Consider the following 19970-nt stretch of genomic DNA (forward strand, 5'->3'; position numbering starts at 1 on the left):
GCTCTTTACTTTCTTCTCTAAGTATTTACCTTCACTGTTACACCGAGGTCCTTCATATTATCCTCAGTTCTGTCCCTTCCCCTGTCACTGCACACCTGGTGGTGTGCTCTGCATTTAATAGTCATTCAAATATTTTTTGAGTACAAAAGTCCAAATTAATTAAGTAGGATCAAGGATCTTAATATCAAAAAGAGCACATGAGATGTTCTTTGCTGCCTTTGGCCTTCATGGTTTATCTAGGCAACTGGTATCCTGCAAAAGCCCCTCTAAATTAGTGCCTGCCCCTCCATTCAGTCTCCTCTCCGTGTTAAGTGTTCCCCCTCTACCTGTTACCATTGCTGAGGTAAGGAACCCCCTGACTCTGATGCTGACAAGAAAGCTGCATGAATGGGAACCCTAAGTCCCACCCCTCATTGGTCCTGGTTTCCCCCTTGGAATGAGGAAGGTAGGGTGTGATCCCCAAGGACATTGTACCTCTGACATTTCAAAAACAATGATTTCAGGCGTCAGCTGTGGTGCAGCCAGCTCCTTCTTTTATCTCCTTCTAATAAATGCAGCTTCCCCTGCAGTTTCCTGGTGCCACAGGGGGTGATCAGTCCAGAATAAGAAATAGCCAGGCCAGGAAAATGACCTTTTAATAAAGTTGAAAGGGCCACTGGGAGAGCAGGGATGGCCAGCCGTGTGGCCGCCAGCCACCGTGCTGTGGTGTGCACTGAGAGAGGCCCAGGTGATGACTCCGGCTGCAGCTCCTGAGGAGGGGACGGAGTCAGGCTGTCCTGGAAGAGAGTTTTGGCCAAACGTTAGCAGATGTTTTTCTAAAAGTGTGCAGAGCAGCCTTTTGTGGGAAGAGGTGAGATTTGTTTGACAGCTTACACTCCCTTGCCCTCATCTCTTCTTTCTGCAGTAGCTTTACGCAGGATGTAGGACAGTGGGATGGCGTTTCTCAGGTAAATCCACTTTGGACCGATGCTTAGTGTTCACGGCGTGCCTGACACTGCACTGGGCGTCTTCACATTCCACTAACGCGGTGGTTCTTAGACTTTGGGGAGCATCAGAATTCACCTGGGGTACTTGCTGAAAATGCATAGCACTCCCTGGTAGAGCCCAAGGATTTGAATTTTCAGTGCGTTCCCTAGGTTAGGCAAGTTATATCCGGATATTGTCAGCTGCACATAACAAACGCCAGCTCAGAGAGGCTAATAGCAAAACTCGTTTCTCAGACAGGAGGGGTGCATTGTATAACTCCAAAACCCACCAGTCCTGTGGGCTGCAGTGTGAATGGTGCCCCCTGCAGATTCTGAATCTAGAGGTAGGGTGGGCTTTGGGGTTGATTGTTTCAGCGGCTCAGTGACGTCAGCAAGGCCCCAGGTTCTTCCCATCTCTGCCATCTTTGGTGTTGGCTTCATCTGCAGAGAATAAGACAGCTGCAGCGTTTCCAAACGTCTTAGTGAGACAGCCACAGTCAGAGGAAGAAGAGGGATCTAGATGGACTTCTGGCTCTCTCCAGAGCCAGGAAGCTTCCTGAGGCCCCTCCAACACTCTCCCGTGATGCCTCCTTGGGTGGAGCTTGGTCGCACGTCTGTCCCTGAGTCAATCACTGTTGCCCGGGAGGTGATGACACTTCTGGAGCCATCTGGAGGAGAGGCAGGTACAGACAAAATGGAGGCTCTGTTAGGAAGGAAGGAGCGGAACTAGTGGTTGGGAGGGCGTTTCCAGGGCCCAGCATGCAGGTGGTCCGAGCCACACTGCCCCGCGTCGTCCTAAGCAGCCGGGCTGTTGGTAAGGTTATCTCTGTCGTGCAGATGAGGAAATGAGACTCCCCGAGCTCCAGTGACTTGTAGATAACACATAGGTTGTGGGGGTTGGGAGTGGGGAAATCGAAGTGTTTGTGAGTCCTTTTTAGCCCTAGGAGAGTAATCATACTTTTGTTTTTTGTTTTTAGCCTTTCCGACGTGTCAGAGCAGCCCCTTTCGTTTCTGATTTCTCTTCCATGACTGCAATTATTCACAGCAGGAGGCCTTCCTCTGTTTTTCCTCTGGGAAAAATCTACCCTGTGCTTTTCCCACCTCCGCTTTGGTTGTACCTGAAAGCAGCTGAGATCACGATATCCACTCCAGTTTGGGGGGAAGGGGGCTGGCTAGCACGTCAGCCCCTGTGCTAGGTGTAGTGCTACTTGATCTTAAATCCTGGCAGCACCTATTGGGCTTTATTCTCCGTTTTTATGGATGGGGAATCTGAGTCGCAAGAAGGCCAAGCTGACGGTGGTGGGTTGCACAGCTTGGGGGTGGTGGAGCCAAGCCCACTGGCTCCAACTGAAGTGTCTTTTCCCTACTCCACACTGGGGCTTATCAGTGGCTGCCAGCCTTGTTTATGCCCGTGAAGGAAGGTTCTCAGGGAAAGGAGTTTTAGTGTCAGAAGAGTTCCTAAGGGGCCAAATGTTTCCTCTGGGAATAATTCTCAGGGCACCAGGAAAAATATCCTGAGCATAATATACACAAGAAAGAAACAGGAAATCTGGTTTGCTATATAGCAGCTAAAACGCCACCGGGAAAACCCTCAAAAAGGCCTAACAGTTTGTTGAATTTGAAAATGGCAGGCCCTGATTGAGAGGGAAGGAAACGCCCTGTGGATTTGGGAGACGACTGATGAAAGTGGACCGATTAGGAGCCAGAAGGAATGCGAAGGAGAGAGTGAACACCCCGCTTTCCCCCCAGCTCTGCTTAGACTGTGTGATCTCGGGCAAGTCACTGAGCCTTTCAGCACAGCGTCCACACGTGCAGCCTGTGGTCCTGGCCAGCAGCCGGGTGGGCAGATGGACCAGACACGTAAAGGCTGGAGCAGACCTTGGCAGCTGTGCAGGGCTTTGCAAGGGTGAGGGAGTGTCAGGGTGTACGCCACAGACGGCACCCCAGAGTTTTAAACTTGATGCAATTTTAAACCTGGTAGTGAGCTGTTAGTTGCCTAGTGGGGGCATGTCAGAGCTGGCGGAGGGCAGCCGTCTGGCTTTGGCCTCATCTCAAGGAGAAAGCCACTTTGCCTGTAAAAGCCCCTTTTTAGCTCTGGACACTTGGGTCCCTCCCTTGGCGCATTGCCTGGCCTACACCTTGCGGAGTATTGCCCACAGATGCCCAGGGGGAGAACAGTAGTACACAGTGGGTCGAGCTCAGTGCCCCAGGCTCAGTACAGAAGGTACAGACCATGGCTGCTATGGGGGGACCCAGGGGGCTTAGGAAGCACTAGACAAGCTGGGAGGAGGGAGCTAGCAGTGTGTGAAGGATGGGTCACAGATGTGTGTGTGTGTGTGTGTGTGTGTGTGTGTGTGTGTGTGTGTGGGAGAGAGAGAGAGAGAGAGAGACAGGTGAGGCCCCTTCCAAGTGCAGCCAACATACTTCTCTGATTATGGTGGTGCTGGAAACACAGTGACCTGACTTTTCAAATATGAACAGAGGAAATAATGGGGAATTTCCCTCCCCAGTGAAGCATATCTGCAGCTTTGTAGGGTTTTGAGTCTATAGTAAGATATTTATTTATTTATTTATGAAGATTTTATTTATTTGACAGAGAGACAGCCAGTGAGAGAGGGAACACAAGCAGGGGCAGTGGGAGAGGAAGAAGCAGGCTCCCAGCAGAGGAGCCCGATGTGGGACTGGATCCCAGAACGCCGGATCACGTCCTGAGCCAAAGGCAGGCGCTTAACGACTGAGCCACCCAGGCGCCCCTTATAGTAAGATATTTAAAATCAGTTTCTCCCTCCCAGCCTTCCTACCCTTCCCATTTGTATTGGGCAACTTCTTTATGGCAAGCTGAGCTCGGTGCTGAGGTTTCAAGACCAAAATCATTGCCCTTGAGGAGGAGTCTTGTCAATAAACGAGATCATTACCAAACTGTGTGATAAGTGTTGACAGGTAGGTACAGCGTCCTCTGGGAGAAGTAGGAGGGAACACCTGGTTGGGTCAGGTGGGGGGAGGGACAGTTATTTCTCCGAGGACGTGACACCTGAGCTGGGGCTTGAAGGCTGGGAGGGAAATGTGCCAGGGGGACTAGCCTCTTGGAAGGGAATCTCGGCAGAGGGTGGTAATAGCTTTCACCTGACAATGAAAACAGTTCCTGGAAGCCTGCTGTGTGACAGTGGTGAGGCAGAGGTGGCGGGGACTCAGTCAGGGCCCTGCAGGTGCTCGAAGTCAGAGGTGAATAGAAAATGACAGTGCAGGTGACAGTGTGATTGGCGTATGGACAGAGTCTGGAAACTGGGGCCCTGCGTGTAAGGCAGTTGTGCTATTGGCTTATCAGCCTTCATCCTACGGGGCCCCTTTGCAGGTCTTTCGTTTGGTGAGAGGAAGCTAGCTTGCTCTCTGCTGCCCTGGGGTGTACTGTGCCTTTCAACAGTTTGGATCATTCTGTGAGTTATCTATTTGTACGGATTTCTTCCTTGTGAAGTCTGCACTGGGTTTAGGAAGCTGGACGTAGGCAAAACACTTCACCAGTCTGGGCTCCCCCTCCCCCTCTTGTGGAAGAAAGGCTGTTGGATCAGGTCAGTGTTTCTCAAACAGCAGTCCAGGGACCAGCTCCTTTAGAATGGCTGGGGTGCTTGTGGAAGTGCAGAGTCCTCCATGTTTGGAAGTCCAGACGCTTGGGAGCAGGGCCTGGGATATTGCATTTAACAGGCACTGCAGGTGATTCCTAGACATCTTAGAATTTGGGGATGCCTGGGCCACATGATTGCAACGTCTAATCCTTTCAGCCCTGACCACCTCAGCCACATATACGTCCACAGGAACTGGGAAGATAAAATGTTATCCTTCCTTAATGTTTTATGCTTGCAGTGGATGCCTTCAGCAAACTGCTCCATAGTGAAGGTGTCCTGGCTGGACCTAATCCGCAGGCCGGGTTTGATCTCGCTTAAGGAAGAAAAGCCTTGTTAACACGCACCTGAATGTGACTGTCAGAATCTGTTTATGAATCATTACGATAAACACCTATCTTGGCTTTTCATTTGGCTCTGGATGTTTGACTCCCTTCCCTCTTCTGGGTCCTTCCCCCTCGGCCTCCTGCATCCTGACGAGGTCATCTCGGCTTTGATTCCCTTCCGATCATCTTTGTGAGGTTATTCACGGAGGTTCATAATATTTTAATAGCTGCCACGTGTGTTCTCATTTTTTGATACTGTGTCTGAAAACAGTTTTTAATGTTCAGAGTAAATAAGGGCTATATATAGCTGTCTGGGTATCTTCCCCAGTTTCTTACCCACCCCCCACCCTCCCGAAATCTAATAGACCCTAAGACACCACAGTGCTGGTGACTTTGAGAAGCTGTTGCCTAAGACCACTCTCAGCCTGACCCCCTCATTGTACTCAGGTGTGAATGAAGCCGTCTTTGGCAAGGACCAGGCACATCGCTGTAGTCTGGCCCATCGTAATGATGAAACCGTGGCAGCTGGTGTTCCAGACCTTGAACATTGAGAACTTTCCTCTGGATCTTGGTTCAGTTCTGGTTCTGTTATTCTGTGTTGTGGTTTTCCATGTTGAAATCAGTCTGTAAACACAATTCTATACCGGTAAGTTCTGATGAACGTTCCAACGTTACCCAGGTGGGAGGAATCCAAAGCCGGCTTTAAACGAAGAAAGTGGCAGATGTAGGAGTGCGCGTGAGCAGACCGGGCTGGCTTGACGCTTCTCTGCCTTCCCTAAGGGGCTTGCCCACTTCTCTGCCCACGGTGTCTGCCCAGTGTGGCTGCTGGAAGGATGGATTTTTAAAGAATGATAGACTGGTGATTAAACTGGTGAAGGTAGGGTATTCAGAGGGTGGACAGTATGATTTTGAGTTTGCCCTTGGTTCTTATGTTTTATTTTCACGGAAATATCATCAGATGCAGGATTAGTTGCACTGCGGAATGGCAGCAAAGAGAAAAGGTAGACGTGGTATGCATGTTAAGTACTTTGGTACATCTGTTAGTTTATTATTTGCCAGTCATTAGATAATCCCCAGAGACTGACTGACAAACTCTTTCATTTGGTGTCCTGGGAAACTGAGGCACAGGGATGAAGTAATTAGTGTAAGTGTCCATAGCGAAGCTGTTGGCAGGCTCGTCGAGCAATCGTTGAGGAGAATTTAGAGTACCTCCGCTCTACTGGAATACACAAGAATTAAAGTTTAGCTTTGCAAAGGCTGTTAGAGGTGCAGAAGTTCACCTTGGAGTAGGTAGTTGCTTCGTGACATTTCTGTCACTTAGCTGTTTGGCTTTTGCTGGTTTGTCTCCAAGGACAAGGAGCTCACTATTCACTGAGGCAGAGTTCCTTTTATTTTTTTAATGCTTCTAATTATTAGAATTGTTTAATATGAGCCATCATCAACTTGTCTGTTAATTTTCTACTTTAGGACACATTTCTCACCATATTTTCACGCCGTGATTCATTCATTCAAGTGTATGTGTTGAGCACCGGTTGGTTTTGGATTCATGAGGAATAAGAGTAAACAAGATAGAGTTTCTTGCCTCCTGGAACTTAGAGTCTCGTGTTAGTATAGTGGAAGGAGCATTGAACTAAATGTCAGAAAATGAAGAAATTTAAAAAGAAGAAAGAAGCAAAGCTTTTGTACTACTTGCAACCTGTATGAACTTGCCTAAGACACTTGAGTGTCACTTCATTTTACAGAGGACATTATCCGCTCGGACCTTCTAAAGCAGTGAAAGTTCATTGGGTTGATGTATCTTACAGAGTATTAATTGCTGATTATTACTAGGGGCAGTAGTAGCTGTTGCTTCTAGAGCAGTAGTTCTCAAAGCTGGGAGGGTGGGGTGGGTTGGTGCCCAGGCCAGCAGCATCAGCATCACCTGGAAGCCAGCTAGAAATGCAAATTCTGTAGCAGCACCCCAGACCTTGCTGGCTCAAACTCGGGAGTGGGGCTGGGGGGGGGGGGGCTGCAAATTGTTTTTCCAAGGACTCCAGGTGATTCCGATGCCTGCCTCATTGGAGAATGACTAGACTGAACTGCACCTTGGATTCACCTGAGAGCTGGGCTTTTCAGCCTCTGCCTGCTGTGCCCTGGGGAGTTAGAGCAGAATCTGAAGGCGGGCCGTGCGGAAACCACCCAGGCTCTTCTGCGCAGCCAGGGGTGAGGAGCACGGACGGTGGAGTTATTTTGCTTTGGTTTGAGTCCCGGTTCTGCCCATTATCGGCTCTGTGGCTTTTGGCAAGAACACTCTGGCCTCAGTTTCCTTATCTACATTACGAGGATAAAAAGGCCCATCCGTCAGGGTTGTCTTAAGTGGGATGATGTGTAGGAGTCTCCCAGGACGTGTCTGGCGTGCTGGTACGTGAACGAGGACTGACGCTATTGGTGGTGGCCGTGGGTCTTTGGAGTTCATGATGCTCCCCTTTTCTCCCAGCCCTCTTTTCTCCACACTAAGCCTCTGCTCTTCCTTCTGGGATGGAATTTCCTGCCCCTTCTTTTGGAAAACTCCATTTGTCCATGACTCTCTTTAAAGGGCAGTGTCCCATTTGACAGTATCTGTCACAATTACAAATGCACCTGCTTTTTATACTTGGAGTTCTAGTGCTCGGAATTGTCCTACCTGCAGAGGCGAGAAATGATGTAGATTTCTCACACTGGAGGAGCAAAGACTGGAATAACCGCAGTGTGCATCAGTCGAGTATCTCCATGCAGTTGAATCGTGTGCAGCCCCAGGAAGAATGAGGCTGCTCTTGAGGAACTGGTGGGGAACGCTGTAGGATCGATGTTTTAGGTGAAAGCAGCACTGCATATGTAGTGTGCTACCATTCGTGCAATAAAAGGGGAGGACAATGTACGTTTATTTGCTCGTATATGTGTATAGTACCAACGGAAGGGAACAAAAAACGGGTAACATTGTTTGCCTTCTGAGGAGGAGACTGGGTGGCCCCAGGATCAGGTAGAACGGGGACTTTTCACTATAAACTGTTGGGTACTTTTTAGATTGTGAGTGTAACCCATCGAAAAGATCATTTAAAAAAGTGTGCTGTCCTGAGCGGAACCCTCCACTTGTGGCCTGACCACTACGGGGTACAGTAGGAGTGTTACCATTTTCTCGTGAATTGGACAGTGTCCTACTTTCGATGCCATTTAAGATTGCGTTACTCTTGGCACCGCGGGCTCCGATGGACCTTGTGGTCAGCTGCAGCACCCAGCTCTGTTTCATGGGAGTGCTTGCCAGGGCAGGTCTCTCGGACTGGAGGAGGTTTGAAACTGTCCCCAGCCTGTACTGCACTCCCGGTTCTGTGTTTGGCCCAGGTTGCTAGGCTATAGGGATCATTTGAGTCTAGATTCGGTCACCTGTAGCATTAGCTCTTCTCAGCTTTGTGGGGGTTTGAGGAGCCTGCCTCCTGTGTTCATCTTCAGTCAAGTCATTGTCAAGAAGACATTGGACAGGGTGTGGCTGAGGATTGAATACTGTGTCATGCTGTCAGTAACCTTTCTCTGGCTTGTCATCAAGCCATTAAAGATGGCAGTGTACATATTTAAACACCAGATGTTAAATGCATACCTCTTATGTGCCGGGCACTGTGCTGGTGCTGAGGGTACACAGAGGAGTAAGACCACCTTCTTGCCTGAGAAGAGTCATTTGGTACAGAGGCTAGAGAACTTTTCTTCTAAAGGGCCAGATAGTAAATATTTTTGGCTTTGTGGGCCATACAATCTTTGTCACGAACACTTAACTGCCCCTGTAGCCCCGGCATGGCTATGGACAACGTGGGAACCAATAGCATGGTTGTTCCAGTAGAACGTTACAAAAACTGGTGGCTGGCTGGATTTGGCCTGCGGGCTATGGTGTACTGACCCCTGGTCTCGTAGGAAGACAGACTAATAGCTCACTCAAGTTTAATAGTGCTGTGAGAGGGGTATGGGCATGTACAAAGTACAGTGGGACCCAAAGCAGGAGGGAGTGGTGTATATTTTGTGGGGGTAGTTGTTCAGTAGGCTCCATAGTCCTACACTAATAACAAGCTGCTTGACTCTGTTTCCCTAACTTAAGTGAATCATGAGAGTTGAAGATGCTTTGCTGACATCATGTTACATTTTATCTCACATTTCACCTGCTCCACCAATTTGGTTATCACAACAAGAAAACACTGATTGCTTTTTGGCATGACTTGGTCATCATGTACTCATGTTCATATTCTTTTCTAAATGTCCTCAAACCATTTGTTGTATACTTTTGCCAGGAGTCATTGAGTTTGTAGTTATCAGGGCTTACTTCTTTGTAGGTGTCGAGCGATCGCCCACCTTCCTACCTTAAAATGGGGACATGTGCCCATCTCTCCTGCCATCAGACCCTTTTCTCTTTTGTGTGATTTTTGAAGTTGATCAATTGCAGTTCTAAGGAACTTTTGTAGTCAAATATGCATGAAAGAAATTATATATTGTGTCAAGAAAATTTGGAACCACATCAAAGAAGTGGAAGGAATGCTAAAATAAATCCGTCATGGCATACCACTCCAAGTTGGCCCCTGGTAACATTTTGGTTCATTTCTGCCAACTATTTGAAAAATAATCAAAGCTTACAATCAGAATGCTTTGGAAGGGCTTTGGTTTGTAGGGGGAGCCTGACGTATAAGCTAATTACCAAAATTGTAGAGGAGCATGATTCACGTGTGTTCAGAGGGAAGTGCAAGCACAGAGAAAAGGGTCCGTTTCACCTGGGTGGGAAGATGGCTGGGGAAGGCTCCACTGACCAGGTGACTCTTGATAAGCAGAAGCAGTAGTTGGAGGAACAGAAAACTGAATTGTATCCACGCTACAACCATGTGCTAGATGTATATGAAAAAAGAAAAAAAACCTGCAAGGAAATGTCCCCAAATAATACTGTGGTAGGAATGTTGGCGAATGTGGTTTTATTTTCTCTGGTTTTCCAAATGGCAGTCCATTGCCTCTTGTTAGTATTTGTCTTAACACCACACACATGTTCCCAGTCTTCAGTGAGTCAGAGTTGCAGAGCGCGGCTGCAGGCCTGCTGCCGGGTCGGGAGCTTGAGCCAGGCTGGCAGGGTTCACGTGGCCCTGTCATTTTCATCTGTGGCCCCTGAGGATGAAGTCGAGAAGCTGATGATGCTCCAGTAGCCCAGATTCCTAGGAGTAGTCTGGTATTAGCTTTGACATTTGAAGGTTCTAAGCAATTCTTGGCTGTAACTTGAGTAAAATGGTACAGATTGTTTCAGTGCAACCCAGCCTGATTAGGTCTGACCTTGCTTCTTTGTGCTGAAGCTGTTGACATACCAAGAGTTGCTTTCAAAATGTTCAAGTGCAAAAGCTTGAGATAATGGTTTGGGAGGTAAGTGACAGTATTGGGGACATAAAATGTTTACGTGCAGATTTTTCTCTCCCTTCTCCCCCCACACCTTACAAATTGTGAAAAACAACCAGGCATTTACTGCCACCATGCCCCGTGATACTTTTGGCACCTAGATTTCCGGTCTGTGGCATTCATTTCCACCAGCCATGTCCAAAAGGCACCCGGAACTGGGGAGGGCCTTGCCACGTGTGCTGCAGACATTGGGTCCTGTCTCATCCCTCTCCTCCACCGAGGAGAAAAAGAAGAGTTGTCGGATCATCCTGGGTGCAGATTTGGCTTTGCCTATTTCTTGCTGTGTGACTGTAGGCAAGGTGTTTGAGCTCAGCTTTTTCTCTCCATTAAATTGGGAAGATAAAATTGACCTCACAGTTATAAGTAATGTACGTAAGCACTGGCCTAATGCCCATCCTATGAGCAGGTGCTCAGTAGATCATGGCTGCTGTTACTCATTATTACTACTTGATTGTTCGAGCCAGCCTTGTAAATCGGCTCATGTGTGTCCTGGAGGCGGTTGTGCAGAAAGAACTCTGGCCCTGAGTTCATTATCAGCACTTTCCACAGTGATTCCGAATATTGACATGAAGATGGCTGGGTGTGGGGTACTGATGGGAGTTGTGGTCCACCTACCTAAAATAACATTTGGTGGAATTTCACTTGGAGAGATCATGTTTCACGGAAGACTTCCTTCCTACAAGATCCCTGAAGGGTGGACGTCAGAAAATGTCAGGTGCCTTGTACCGTTGCATCGTGTTGACGATAAAGTGGGAAACACATGAATGTGAAGGCCTCAGATACGTGTTGATTGACTGGAAAAACAAAAGCGGAATAATCAGCAAGAGGGGAGGAGGGAGAAAAGGAGGCCCTTCTGGGTTGGGTCTTGGGACCGTGTAAAAGCTTCCTCACCCTTCTTGACCTTCTGTAACCTGTAAGCCCACTGAGCTTTCTGAAGTCCTGGGAGATTTGTCTTCTTGAAGTTGGTGATGTGACTTCATATTCTTCCAGGAAAGCCCCAGTTTTTACCTTTTTTTTTGTTTTTGTTTTCTTGTTTTTTTAAATTGCTCTGAAATCCCACTGAATGCATGACCAGAAACAAGATAAAATTAGGAGAGAAAGTTCTCCCCTCGATTTGGAGGTCCTGAGGGTGGGAGGATTGACTCAGAAGCCACCAGAGAAAAGACGATGAAAGGGTTAATCTTTCTACGTTTGTCAGCCTCTTCAGGTGAAAAAGTCCCCAGTTATGTGGAGCACCGAGCTCTCTCTGTATGCCTCGCACCTCTGCTTGCTGTTAAATACCAGCTGTATCTGAAGGCATGGGGTGACCTTCGGTCCTTTTCCTCCATCCTTGGCACGGCCGTTTGGGGACCAGGAGGACAAGGAGTCAGGCAAAAGTGGGACCTTAGCTCTGAGGGCTGGCACACAATAGGTGTTTAGTAAAGACTCTTCTGTCTCGGCATCGGGGGCAGGACCCATGTGTGGTAATTATGTTGAATTCAGGGCACAAATAGAACTGGAACTGTCCTGTGTGTCTTTTTTAATATCTGAACAAGAGGATGGTATTCAGAGGACTTAGGTCCATATATAAAAACTGCTTTAAATATCTTTGTAGAAGTGTCCATGTTAACATGTTTTATAGAACGTGAAAATCTGTTGCTCTTAGTTTAGCCGCTCATTACCCTTCTCCCTGGTGTGTGGACCATCGCCTGGGACCTAGCTGCTGAGCTCCATCCTCGATCTTGCTGCAGGTCTCTGCCGCTGCCCAGAATTTAATGTGCAATCCTGGCAGTTGGTCTTTGTGCTCTTTCGAGTGTGCAAGCAATAACACTTTATTTTTATATACCTTAGCATTTTTACTTTATAAATGTATATTTTATCATTTCGAGGGTTTGCCTGAGTATATTTAGGTGTTAAGAGCTTATTTTAGGAGCTAGAAATGTCTTCAGATTCTGTGTCTGGTATCTGGGTGGTGGGTCCACTCAACATTTGTCCGTTTGCTTTTCGTCTTCTGCGGGAGATTGGGTGCTCATGTAGGACAATTGGTGTGTCAGGCCTGTTACGTCTTTGATGTTTGATGTTTGGGGGAGAATTGAAGACCTCCCTCTGGGAGGCAGCCTGGGTAAATAGGGCCAGGCAGCTTCGGGTGGGGAGGGGGCGCTGACTGGGCGCTGGGCTTACCCTCTTTAACCTCGTTCCCTGTTTTTCCTTTTTTTTCCTCCTCTTCTCGTTTGAGTTCCCTAGTTTCTCCTGACTCCCGTGCCACTGAATTATTTTGTATATGTTGCTGGATTTAGTACACTGAGGCTTGGGAAGAAGGGGGGTCCTGCCCCCACTCGGCCTTCTGCTGCTCCTCCTAGCTCAGGCTTTGCTTATTTCTTTTAAAGCATGTTTATTTTTTTAGTAATCTCTCCACTGAAGGTGGGGCTCGAACTTACGACCCCGAGGTCAAGAGTGGCATGCTCTTCCGACAGAGCCAGCTAGGAGGTGCCCCGCTCAGGCTTTATTTTGACGAACATTTTACAAAATGGCTTTGGTCCTTTCCCCGTGCCTTGCTGTACGTGTAAAAAAGTCTGTATGGGTTTTGCAAAGGATGTGATGGCTCAGGGGTCAGCAGCCTTTCCAAAAATGGATGTCAACTATTTGTGCCTCCTATTTTGGTGCTGGGGATGATGGTGCTCCCCCTTGGCAGGGACTGGAAGGGGGTGGTGGTGACTTTCACAGGGGGTGGTGGCCAGCGTCAGGCTCCTTGGCTCCTGCTGCGCCCGTTGCTGACTCTGCTCTTCGGCTATTGTGTTTTGGCTTCTGAAGTGTCGTTTGTATTGGCCTTCAAGTCTGTGCTGTTCCACAGCCTTTTCTTCCTAGGAATTACACAACTTGAGCATTTTTGACCTTGTAAGGCTTGGTAGAGAGACTGTAAATCCCAGACACTCTGTATAGCCGTGCCGGGGCTGACACTAGGGAGAGATCATTGCTTGAATGGATGGCCTTGGCCTCTGAAGGCTGATCTTTCAGTTTGCCTTGGCTTATATGTTGAACACGTCCCAGAGGGAGCTGGTGCAGCATAGACTGCTGGTGGGACACTTGGGGATAGACACCTGTTTCTTTCACAGCAAAGGATATCCTTTCATTTTCTTGCTGCAGAAGGGAGGTTTGTGTTTCACGAAACATATGGTAAATGGGCCTTTTCCCTTATTGGTATCCTTGGATCATTCCAAGCCAGTTTCAGAGGGCCTAGTAGAAAATTCAGTGGCGTCTGTCCTTCCTTCCCTACCAGAAAGTGCAGGGTCTTTGGCTCCGGCTAACCTCTACTTTGGGTGAGGGAGGGCTGAGCAGCTGCATGGTGGGGTCCTCGGTGAGAGCCTGGCAGATGGGATCGGTTTTGACGGGCAGACGTTTGTGTGTGCCCAGCAGCACTGGGTCTCCTCTAGAGATGGTCGTGTGGTCCTTTCTTCTGCACTACTGGGGAGGAAGTCTCCCTGGGAGCCAGGGAGGTAAAATGACTTACTCTGGGTCACATGATAACAGAAGAACCCAGACTAGAATTGCCTGCTTTCATCAGTGTGTTTACACCATTACATTGGCTCACCAAAGCCTGTATGTCCTTCACATTCTGGAAAAACTTGCATGGCATCAGCACGGGGATAGGTAGCAGAATATGGCTAAGAGCAGCCACTTTGCAGTCTAATTTGGGTTCCAGTTCTGGCTTTGCTGCTTATTAACTTTATGATTGTGAGTGTGCGCCTAACCTCCCTGATTCTGTTTCCTCATCTCTAGGATGGCAGCCATACCCTCACCTCATTAGGTTTTGTGGATCACCCTGGACTGTTCTCTGGTACATGTAGACAGTCATCACATTGTCGTTGGCAGTAGCATTTTCCATGCCTTGGTTCAGAGTTCAGGCTGGGGTGAGCGTGGAGTCTTCCCTCCTCTTTAATGGATATTGAGGCAGGGAGAACTGCAACAAATCCCAAACCTGCCTGGAGTCTTGTACCATCTTTGTGTGAGACTTGCCCTGTGGGCAGACGGAAGCCCTGGGGGACGTGCGCCCATTGGAAGGAGACACCTGTGGGTTTCCTAATCCTCCCTCTTCTGGCTGAGTGATATGTCAGAGGCTGATTGGTTTTATTGGGGCAGGAAGAAAAGAGTTGCCTGCTTCTCTAGGTAACCCTGGTCTCAGACCACCAGCTCTGAGTTATCTGCACATGTGTACGGCCAGCTGCACATAGCCTTCTGTTTCCTTTACCTGGCCCTGCCGCCCTGGTATGATTCATTCCCTGAATATCTGAGTACCTGCTGTGTTTGAGGAACAGGGCAAGACCCACTGGTGAGCATAGACAGACCTAGGCCTTGATTCCATGGAGCTTATGAGGTTGTGGGGAAGATAGGCATTAAGCAAATAAGAATAAAATTATAATTATAAAGTTGTGAAGAAGGCCTTTGGGCTTTTGGAACATCCACTAGAGACATTTGACCCAGTCTGAGAGGCCAAGGAAGGTTCCCAAAGAAGTCACAGTTGAGCTAAGAGCTGGAGGAAGACCAGAGGGGAGAGTTGGGGGTGACCAGCCACCCTCCTTCCTTTCCCTTGGTCTTTTAGGAGGCAGCCCATCCTCCTCCAGTCAATCCTTTTGTAATTTCAAATGTTTGCTCTGTGTGCGTGTGCATGTGTTTAAATTGCATAGTTTTCAAGGCAAAAACATAGTATGGCTGGTATTTTAGGAGTTCAACAAATGGTTATAGCTTATCTTTTGTAATGTCTACTGTGTGGCAAACACGGTACGTACAGTGTCATTTAATTTTCCCGGCAACCGTGCAAAGTGAGGATTCTGATTTCTAGGTAAAGAAACTGAGGCTCCAAAAGGCGAAGGGACTTGAGCTTTGTCTCATGTTGGTTAAAGATGGGAAAGTTGGGCTCTGATCCCTTTGGGCCACTCCCAGACCTACCTGTGCCTTCTGCCTCTCCGGCTTTCAGATGGATTTTGTGGCTTGACCTGGGGATCCAACCACTATGTCCATGTTGTGTCCGTGGGGAATATGCAATCTGAGCTCCAGCCCTCCAACTTAGAAACGAACTTTTGGAGCATGGCCCACTTGTCCATTGAGGATTGCTGTCTGTGTCAGGTCAGCATTCAGACTAAGTGAATCTGTCTCACAGTGGTTTTAAAATCACTTTTTCAGTTCAAATCCAGCATTAATGGAGGATGGTCTTAGAAATGGTCACTTGAGGTGAGTAACAGTGGGCCAGATAGAAGAGATGCCTATTTCATTCCTGCTGCCCGCAGTCTCCCTGTGGGCCATGGGGAAAGAACTTGATGTGGGCTGGTAATTTTTAATTACTTAGAGTTGGGTCTCTGCCACTCTTCTGTGGCTTGTCAGTGAGTGGGCTCTGGGTGGGGGTGACATGTGTCAGTCACTTCATCTCTCTGAGTCTCAATCTCTTTACCTATAAAATGGGATGGTAATGCTTCTTTATCTCCTCAGCATTGCTGTGGGATTCCAATGAAGAAGGTATCCGTAAGATGTTTAAAAATGTTTTGTAGGCCTGTGTGACTGGGTGCCACTCTTGTTGATTTACCATTATGGTTCACATTATTAATCACATAGCATGCCCCTTCTCAAACTTCAGCTATATCAGAATCACCTGGAGGGCTCATTAAGCCACACATTGCTGGGTGGCTCTGGAATTTCTGAGCTTGTAGCCCTAGAGTGGGGCCAGAGGATTTGTTTTGTTTTTGTTTTTTATTTCTAAGATTTATTTATTAGTGAGAGAGAGTACACGTGAGAGCAAGCATGAGCAGGGGGAGGGGAAGAGGGAGAGGGAGGGAATACTCAAGCTGACTCTCAACTGAGCACGGAGCCTGACACGGGGCTCGATCTCATGACCCTGAGATCATGACCTGAGCCGAAACCAACACTCGGAACCTTAACTGACTGTGCGACCCAGGCGCCCCAGGATTTGTATTTCTAACACGTTGCCATGTGATGCTGATACTGTTGGGCTGGTGTGGGCACACTTTGAGAACCACTTAAACACATCACTTAGATCTGGAGCCCCTTGGCCCTGCCATTGCCTCAGGCCTAGAGAGTGCCAGGTGAAACCCATTGACTGTTGGAGGATAGTGCATGTTGTAGCCACATAGAGCTGAATGGACCCTGGTGACCCTAGGTCAGTGACTATGATGTCTGGAGTTGGGTGGGAGCAGCTCACTGTTTCTTTGACTCCGTTAGGACTTAGGATGGCTTTTGGTAGTCCCTACTACTCAGGGGCAGAAGTTCTCTCTTACAGGTTGTTTTGGGCCAAACTTGGACAGTCCCATCTGCATTGGTGAACTCTTTCTTTCTTTAGACTGGCCCAGACCCACCCATACTGAAGCCCTCTTTGGTTCCATTAAAGAAATCACCTTTCTTAGAATCTTTCAAGGTTGTAGTGAAGGGAGAGTCTCCCTGTGGGGCTGGGTGGCTCATCTTTATATTCTCTTACCCTAAGAGATTCCTCACTAATTGCTCAATTACTTTCCTTCCTCTCTCCATGACATGTGTGGTTTCTGCTTAAATCTCCTTCCTAGTTGAGTTACCCAACCTTTCTCTTAATTATCCCCATTTCAGAAGAAAGGATGGAACAGGCTAGCAGCAATTCTCACACTTTGGGGATCATACTGAGTGGCTTGCTTAAAAACACAGATTCTCTGGCTACACCCTCAGTGACTTGGATTTCTCAGGTCTGGAGAGATTTTAGGGATCTGAGACCTAGACTTAAGGAAGACAGTTAAAGAGAATTTGACTTGCTTCTCAGTCTGCCAGCATGTGGCGGGCACTTTTACTCCAGTCACCCAGGAGACCCTGCTTGATGTCTGTCCTCCTCCGACGCTGTATTCCATACGTGAGAGAGACAAAGCTGTGGGGCTGGGAGGGGAGATGGTTGCTTAATGTTGGCTTTCTTGTTCAGCCCACAGATGACCTGGCCATTGGTTCTCTGAGGAGAAGAAAGCCTTAGGGTTTCTGTTTTGGCCTGTAAAGAGATCATTTACCTTCTGTCATATTCTACTTATACAAACTATGCCTACCCCAAGGCCCAGTGCAAAGTCTGGGTGACCCTTGTAGCCAACACTTGATCCATTCTCTCAACTTCTTGCGACTAATAATGGTTTTTTTAACTTCTTTTCCTTTGCTTTATATGGCTGTCTGACTAGCTTTCACTGGGCTGACTTCTGTCTCTTACTTTCTCTTGTAAGCATCATGGAATTTCTATTGTAAGCATCATGTCTACATGGTACTGGGCATATAGATATCTAATCAATGATGGGATAGGTAGCTTTACTGTGACCTTTCTGGGCTGGGATGACCACTACTTGATGCCTGCACAGATCTCAAAACCATGGCAATAAGGGGCTAGAACTGGCTTGATTTCCTGTGTCTTAGATGGAAAGTCGTGTGTGTGTGTGTGTGTGTGTGTGTGTGTGTGTGTGTGTGTGCTTTTTAGTACAGGCCCTTGAGGATTACTGTCAAACAGTACTTCCAAGGAGGGAGCTCCTGGCAAGTCGGGGCCCTAACTGAAGCTTGAGTTTTTAACCAAAAATAGACCAGCATCAGGAAGGGAGCTGGTCAGATAACTGTTCCACTGCATCAGTGTTGGCAGAGGCTGCTGGCTACGACGGAGTTAGCTGGGCATCATCTGTGGCAGCGGATTACTCATGAGGCTAGCAGAGTGTGTGTGTATGAGGAAGAAAGAGAAAGAAAAGATCCTTACTTCAAACAGCATTCTTCCTGTGTCTCCCAAGGATATATTTTGTCCCTTTAAATGTTTCTTTTTTCTTTTTTCTACATAATAGTCAATGTTCAAGATTGTGGGGGAAAAAATTCAGGAAACAACCCAAAAACCCAGTTTTCAAAAGAGCCTGGGCAAACCCTCAGCATTTTGTAAAGGGCCCTTTCTAGCCTAAATCCTTTCTGTGGTAGCGTGCCTGGTCCCTCCGGCAAGATTGCCGGCCACTTTGCCCATTCTTTGCTCTCAGTCTAAAGTAACTTCTTAGTTCATTCTAGTTCTTCTTTGTTTTCGTGGCTTCTTGCATTTGGGTAACGAAATTTAAAGGGAGAGCATGGAATCAGTATAGTACGACCACAGAGCCCAAAACTGTTCGAGTGGGAAGAGCTCTCCCCAGATGGGCCTGGCCTGCACACAGAGATCCTGCAGCTGCTTGGGGCCATGGTCCTCAGCCCAGGGGCCCCACGTCTGAATCAAATACTCTATTCCTGCCCATGCTACCATTGCAGACATCCTGGCTCCCTCTACTGTGCCTCGTGGCCTAACTCAGGTGTGGCCCGTAGAGAGCAGAGGGCTTCCAGGGCCAGTGGAACCTCTTAAGTTCAAGGAGACTAACGAGGAAAGGGTTGTTGTTCAGATTGCATTTTAACATGGGTTCGGAATAACACTGGCTGTAAAAACATGATCAGAAATCTGCAAAATCAACACTCTTTCTTCCTGGTAAACATGAAGGCCTGGCAGCTGCACCTCCCTCACACGTGTTTGGCCAACTGTCGTTCAGGACATCATGCCTCCCGCGGTGGCGTCTGGGAGCTGACTGAAGCCAGGATTGGCATTCCAGCTCTTTGCTGGGTGGAACAGGGCGTTTCAGGGCTCTCAAGAGCTGTACCCGTTCGGGTTGTCGTTGAACTTAAACTGGAGCATTGTACGCCCCATCTGGGGTTACGTGGACACTTGGACACGGCTCCACGTCCCTGGTCCTACTTTGCCGACTCAAGACCCAGTGCAGGTGGAGGAACGGGTCTCACTTAGAGGTGATTTGTGGATGATTCTTTTCCGTCAGAATCCTCACCCTCTTAGTCACCCCTAACCTCTGTTATACAAGAGAATTTTGTTTATTTCGGAGAATCAGCCCACACACAGGTTTGAAGCAAGTCCAAAAGGAACATGTGCCACTGTATGAAAACACGTCTCCTCTTGCTGCTCTTTGATGAGAGCTGCTCCATCCCTTCTATTCACCCCTCCGCACCCCTTCCCCCAGTGGCCTAAATCCTATGGAGAAAACTTACCGAATGGGAATTTACTGGTTTCTTTCTCGAAATGGAAGCTAATGCCTGACTTTCTTAAGGAAAGCAAAATTGCTTTATTTGCACTCTCATTTTTCTCCCCCCCCCCCCCCTTCCTAGGAGTTTTCGTGTATCTTCATAAGGAGATGGCTTAGGGACAGTTAGGGAGAAGAATGTAATTAAGGACCAGTATTAATTCCTGGAGTACAAGCCTGTCAAACAGATCCTATTCCTTCTTAGGCTCTGGGATGTGCAGGATATAGCACCGTGCATGCTGGTCTCCGGGAAGCAGCTAACAGGACAGAAGCCCATGAGGAGCCTATGGGGAAAATGGGAAGTGAGGGCTGGGTGATAAGGCTTCACTGCTGGCTGGATTACCAGAACAGCTCCATGTTCTCTGTGTGGGAGATTGCTGGTTGCAGACCTAGGATTGTGCCCAGTTTCTGTCCTGGTCACTATTTTTTCTCAGGCTGTAGAAGACAGCCATATGAAATGCACAGATTTCTTAGGGCCAGGAGAGAGAGCTTACATTTCAAAGAGTAATCAGAACCCCAAAAGCTCTTTTAAGATATGTCCAGCATCTGGGTTATAAAAAAATCTCGTATGTG

The 19970-nt window shown here is 48.0% G+C and overlaps 1 protein-coding gene across 39 annotated transcripts in view; it reads left to right on the forward strand.

Annotated features, from left to right (window-relative positions):
- The window catches only part of SORBS1 (sorbin and SH3 domain containing 1), a 220463-nt gene that overhangs the window by 23945 nt on the left and 176548 nt on the right, over positions 1–19970 (forward strand). The gene's annotated exons all lie outside the window — the stretch shown is intronic.

Source organism: Ursus arctos, unplaced genomic scaffold (assembly GCF_023065955.2).
Source record: "Ursus arctos isolate Adak ecotype North America unplaced genomic scaffold, UrsArc2.0 scaffold_7, whole genome shotgun sequence".
In the NCBI taxonomy this organism is placed as follows: Eukaryota; Metazoa; Chordata; class Mammalia; order Carnivora; family Ursidae; genus Ursus; species Ursus arctos.